The following is a 6,852-nucleotide window of genomic DNA, read 5'->3' on the forward strand; positions in this document are numbered from 1 at the left end:
TATGCCAGAGGATCGGGTACCTCCCAGTACAGGCTCCTGCTTGAAGGACCAGTTGGTAGAGCATGGTTTCTGGGGGAACGCTTTTTACGTCAGGTGTGGGGGTACCTTTCTCGGGACCCTCCCGCAGCACCCCCAGTCAGTATGCGAACTGCTGATAGGTTCTCTTCCCAGGATGTAGTCAGTGCTATGCTGGGTTCTGATGCTTTGTTACATCTCGAGGAGGGGGACTACGCCACTTACTGTCATACATACCTGATGCCTCCATTGACGGGAGTTCGCACCCCGATGGCGAGGTCTGCTGGTATGCCATCCTCTAGCCAAGCTCGGGCTCAGGCTGCAGACGCCCCTTCCACCAGCAGGGCTGGTACATCTAGAGGTGGGGGTAGACCGGTTCCCCCGATTCCTCCGACTCTTTCTCATCCTGGGTGGCCGGATATGCCGACTGAGCTGATGGGGTGGCAGTTTGGGGCTACCTCTCCGACTCCGATCCCGATTGAGCCTCCGATGCCCGGTCATCGATATGTCATTGATCCCGACTCACCGCTGGTATGTTCTACTACTTTTCATCTATCATTCAAATGCTTTATACACTCCTTTATTCGTTGATGATTTGAGCTTGTATTTGCAGCCACCCAGAGAGTACATAGAGGAGGTGGTCGGATTGGTAGCCTCACTCGAGGGCATGGTCTTGCGGAGGGAGGCACAGTTGTCTATCATGGGCTTTCAGGTACCCTTCAGTTTTCTGGCATTTATCATACTTCTGATGACATGCTGATTTCTACTGCATTGGTAGGCTATTTGTGTAGAGCACATCTGACACACACCCCACTTGTACACTGTGTTTACATGCACCCACTCCATGTAGCCCCTTTTTGCTTGCATCTGCATCTGATGTACATATTTAGACTGATGTATTTAATTTGAACTCTTTGTTCTCAGATGCCTCCGGTATATGCTCAGCCGCGGGCCGGGCCACCTGGGCCTTCCTGGGGAGCTGGGCCATCTGGGCCTTTTCAGGGAGCTGGGCCATCCAGGCCTTCTCAGGGAGCTGGGCCATCCAGGCCTTTTCACGAAGTTGGGCCATCCAGGCCTTTCCGAGGAGCTCGAGGAGGGTCCTCTCATAGACGCAGGGCACCTGTTGTAGAGGCGGAGCCCGATGAGGAGGAGGAGGAGGAGGTTACCGACCGTCAGTCAGAGACATCTGCTGAGGAGGGGGACTCCGGTCTTGGTTCCGGGAGCGGAGGCGAGGCTGAGGGGGATCCTGAGGACGACAGCTCCGACCCGGATGATGATGATGGTGCAGAGGTTGTCCTGCAGAAGAGGATGAGGAGTGCCTCTCATTCCTGCTCCCGAGGGCATTGATGCTACTGTTTCCTGCTTTATTTTCCTTTTTACTAGTAGTTTGTAGCACTTTGCATATTGTTAGGCAGTTTTATTTTTTGTAAAACTTATGCCTTCGTTTGTTGTAAAACATGATGGAATGAAACAGCTTTTGAAAAGGTGTTTGTATTTTAAACTTTTAGCATCGTATCGCATCATTTTATTTTGCACAAAAAAGAAATTGAATGGGAATGTGCATTGTGTAATCACCAAGTCAGGTAGTGAACCGACGCAACAAACTAAGCAACTCAACTTACTAAGATATAACAGAATCCTAGCAAGTTTACAACTCAATAAACAAAATGCAATAATGTTGACAATTCGATAAACGAGACTTAAACAAAAAGCTTAAACAAAGAGTAACAACTCAAAAAAACACGAAATACGACAGCTCGACAAACAACTCGATAAGCAAAACGACAACTCGATAAACAAAACAACAACTCGATAAGCAAAACAACAACTCGATAAACAAGACTTAACAAAGTGAAGTGTACTTCGGACGATCTGGGCAACGGAACGCATCCAAAACAGAGGAAAGTAGAGGCCTTCGGCACATCCGTTGCATGGAAATGCTTGAAACTTTCCCTCGGAGGGTAAAATAGGGCCAAAGGCATACACTGGAGCATGGCTGGCCACTTTTGGGAGCCGGCCGGCCAGTTTTTTGTGTTGGAAAGGAGAAATGTGTCCGGCCAGCTAGAAAAGGTGGCCGGCCGGCCACTTATCCCTACAGCCGTCCAATTTTTGACACGTGTCCTCCTGAATAGTGTTTTTCCCTCTATAAAAGCCTCAACTTCGGGAACATTCATTTCATCACTGCTTTGCACAAGAAATGGAGGCGTTTCTTATAGAAAATCTCACATCTTGGATCTCTTCTCTAGACGGCTCGGAAAAGCTGAACTTTCGGGGTTTCTGCTTGAATGCACTATTCACGCTGAGCCGTACTCGGCTACATCTCCCTTTTCTCCATGCCGCGGCGAGGTTTTGGAACCCGGTGACGCACGTCTTTAGCTTCGGCGGTGAAGAGGTATGTCCAACTTTTGAAGATTTTCAAGTTTTGATGGAATCTGAAAGTCATGAAGAGATCTTGCCCCAGTTCCGCTTTGGCCATGCCCAAGCTTTAGGGCGGATGTGTGGACTTACCGCGCATGATGCTCGGTCTCTGATCTGTAATGGGGAACTGGATATCCTTGGCTTGATCCATCGCTTTTCTGACGCCGATGACCGCAGCAACCATTATTGGCAAGGTTTCCGGCAATACGCCATTTGCTTGTGCTTGCTGTCTCACTTTCTGCTTTCCTCGGGCTTCGGCGGAGCTAGCATTCGTCTAATTGAAGTTGCCCAAGGTTTGAGAGAAGGAAAGAGCTGTATCGCCATGACCTTGGCCGAGACGCTGATGGGTTTGGATTTTGTCTATCGCCGGGAGACGACTAGATTTGCTGGGAGTCCACTGCTACTGCAGGTAATGTTTCCCACCCAATCTCACATATGTATTTGCTCACATCACTCGGCCCTCAGGCTCGGTTTTTCTCACAAAACCCTTGTCTTACTTTTCTCTCACCGTACATCTCTCTATTCTTTATTCTCTCATTTTTCATCCCTCTCCAGGTATGGTTAATGGACAAATTGCAGGTTGTGGACTCTTGCTCGGCCTACTCGGCTCGAGGCTATTTCTTTCGATAGCGCCTAGTCGAGGCACCCGATGAAGGATGATGGTTTGATTGGATGTGCAATTTGTCCGCAGATCGCATTGCTTGGCGTTGTCCTTGGCTCAATCTCCCGGCAATGAGCTATAGCATGTCCTGGCTGATCGGGATCCAGTTGATTGGTCTGACCCACTGCGTATTCTACTTTCCATTCCGGTTCCTGCGCCAGTTTGGTCATGATCAGATTTGCCCACCAGAGGGGATTGAGTACCCAGCTGCTTTCCCGGTCCGAGGTGCACAGCTTGCCCGGTATGCCATAGCATGGAAGACTAGAGAGCTCCTGGCTCCTGCTCCCACTTTCAATTGCACTTTGTCTGACGAGTGCTTGGATTGGCTCAATGAGGAGGCATAGGTCGGGCCTAGCTTGGCGTCAGAGGCTTCGACCAGTTCTGGGAGGGGGCGCAGAGATACTTGACTTGACTATGCCCCAGATTTATTGCTTTATTAGTACTTTCAAGCAACTTCGATTGTATGTAAGAGCAGGAGAACTCTGTTTTGAAATCAATGAAATTGAAGGTTGTGGTACTGAAAATTTTCCGCGTTGGTCCAAAAATGGTCTTAGTTGTAAAGAGATTAATTTGAACAAAGTCAAATTTTATTAAAACTTTTCAAAACCATTTTCGATATGGATCAGAAACTGGACACGCCGAAGATCTGTCACTGAGATGCACAACCCCAGATCCCTGCAACTGGAAAGTTGCCCCTAGTTTGAAGAGTACTGCGGCACCGCACGGTAACGGAAAGTTCCCCCTAGTCTGAATAGCTCTTGCACCGTCGCGGCAACAGAAAGTTGCCCCTAGTCTGAATAGCACTGTACCGGGGGTCGCGATAAATGCTGATGGGTAAAAATGACCGAGATGATCAAAATGGACAAAGTTGATCGGGGAAAAGTTTATGGCTGAACTTCAAGGTGAAGTTGCCTACGTATCCCAAAGATGGGAATCAAGCCTTACGTAGTTCAGGCTTAGGTTCGCTCGGATATTTTCACTCTCCTTTTGCGCTCTAACTTTTGCCAAGGCCGCCCTTTGCGGGTTTTCAGCCTTGCGAGCTCAGTTTTTATATTTTCCAATTTTTTGTGCTCTAACTTTTGCCTAGGTCGCCCTTTCGGGTTTTCGGCCTAGCGAGCCTCTCAAGGATAGTATTTCTTCAACTTGTCCATGTTGATCGGTTGGGAAAACTCTAGGCCATCTAGATCCATCAAAACCACAGCTCCACCTAACCAGATAGCTTTGATGATGTAGGGACCGGTCCAATTGGGTTGGAACTTGCCCCTTGGGTCGTGGATGGGAGCTCGGTTGTCCTTGAGCACCAAATCTCCTTCTTTTAGGTTCCTGGACTTAACCTTCTTGTTGAAAGCCCGGGCAATTCTGCGTTGATAGCCTTGAATGTGGTACAGTGCTTTCAGTCTTCTTTCGTCAAAAAGCATGAGTTCCTCAAATCTGCTCTGCTGCCAATCTGCTTCGGCTATTTGGCACTCAACCAATACTCGTAATGACGGAACCTCAATCTCGATGGGTAGAATAGCCTCCATTCCATAAACCAATGAATACGGAGTCGCTCCGGTAGAAGTTCTGAATGAAGTCCTGTAGCCCCACAGAGCAAATGGCAGCTTATCTGGCCAATCCCGGTAGGTTTCCACCATCTTCTGCAGTATGTGTTTGATATTCTTGTTGGCAGCCTCGACTGCTCCGTTGGTTTGCGGCCGGTACGTAGATGACTTATGGAAAGCCACGTTGTATTTCTCCAACAAGTCTATCACTTCCTTCTTGAAGTGGGAACCATTATCTGAAATTATCTCGTTTGGGACCCCATAGCGACAAATGATGTTGTTCCTGATAAACTTTGCAACGTATGACGCCTTCAACACCGCATATGATTGGGCCTCGACCCACTTCATGAAATAATCTATCACAACCAAGATGAACTCATGCTCATTTGACCCCTTCGGAGTAACAGCCCCGATCACATCGATTCCCCAAACTGAAAAAGGCCATGGCGAAGTCATGTTGTACAGCTTCGACGGCGGGATGTTCATGCGATTTGCATGAATCTGACACTTGTGGCATCGCCGAACAAAACTAATACAATCCTCCTCCATGGTGGACCAGTAATAACCCTGTCTGAGGATCTTTCGTGCTAGCATTACTCTGTTCATATGCGCACCGCATTCTCCTCCATGAATGGCCTCCATCAGGCGCTTCGATTCCTCGGCTTCAACACACAGTTTATGCATTCCCAGATGACCTCTCTTATACAGTTTACCCCCACAGATGATGAACTAGATGGCCATTCTTCTGATTGCCCTTTTATCCTTGGCATTTACCCCTGGAGGGTACGCTTCCTTTTCCAGGAAATTCCAAATGTCATAATACCAAGGGTTTTCGTCCTAAACCTCATCTATAGCGGCAATCGACTCATAGGCTGGCGCAAATTCTGGTCAATGACGACTGGACGCATCCGGATTCCGAATGGGATGTCTATCATGGAAGATAGAGTTGCTAGAGAATCTGCGAACCTGTTGTTCTCTCTTGGAAGATGAGCAAAATTTAGCTTTTCAAACCGAGGAATTAACAAGTCCAAGGTCTGGTGGTACATCATCATCTTTTCTTCCTTGACTTTCCAGTCTCCGTTTGCTTAAGATACAACGAGGTTTGAATCCCCAATGACGTCCAAACGTCTTGCCCCTAGTTCCAAGGCCGTTTCTAGGCCGGCAATGCACTCCTCATATTCTGCTTCATTGTTCGAGACTTTGAACCAGAGTTTGAAGGCTAAAGGAATACGGGAATTGTCGGGTGCTATCAGCAACACCCCTATCCCATATCCGTACTGATTTGATGCTCCGTCAAAGTACATCGTCCAATATTCGTCGTTGATGTGCAAAATGGCTTCATCTGGGAATAAATACTCAACTGTTTCACCTTCTTCGACAGGATGATCAGCCAAGAACTCTACTACTGCTCTTCCTTTGACTAACTTGCGTGTTACATACTCCAGGTCAAATTTGGAGAGCAACAGCAGCCAACGAGCTAGCCTACCCGTAAGTGCCGATTTCTCGAAAAGGTACTTGATGGGATCCAATCGTGAAACCAACATTACGGAGTGAGCTAACAAGTAGTGCCGCAGCTTCCTGGTAGCCCATACCAAAGATGAGCAAGCCTTCTCGAGCAGAGTGTAGCGGGTCTTGTAGTCCAACATCTTCTTGCTCAGATAGTAGATGGCCCTCTCCACCTTATCCTCCGATTCTTGTGCGAGCATGCAGCCCATTGTAGTCTCAGTCACCGAAAGGTACAAAATCAACGGTTTCCCTGGCTCTGGTGGCGACAACACGGGCGGGTTCTGAAGATATTCTTTGATCTGTTCAAACGCAGCTTGGCATCGGCCGTCCCATTGGAACTTCTTGCCTTTCTTCAGGAGACCAAAAAATGGTTCACAAGTCAAGGTTAATTTTGAGATAAACCGTCTTATGAATTGCACTTTACCCAGAAAGCCTCGCACCTCCTTTTCAGTCCTTGGTGGTGGCATTTCTAAGATGGCCTTGATCTTTGAAGGGTCGACCTCGATGCCCCTTTGTGTAATCAGAAACCCAAGCATTTTTCTCGCTGTAACACCGAATGTGCATTTATGAGGATTTAGCCGCAACCGGAATTCCCTGATCCTTTGAAAGAACTTTTGCAAGGCGGTGTAGTGGCCCTCTCTTTCCTTGGACTTGACAATCATGTCATCCACATACACCTCCACCTCTTTGTGGATCATGTCGTGTAATATC

The sequence above is a fragment of the Camellia sinensis genome, chromosome 7, assembly GCF_055761805.1.
Source record: "Camellia sinensis isolate YWXY chromosome 7, ASM5576180v1, whole genome shotgun sequence".
NCBI classification, from domain to species: Eukaryota; Viridiplantae; Streptophyta; class Magnoliopsida; order Ericales; family Theaceae; genus Camellia; species Camellia sinensis.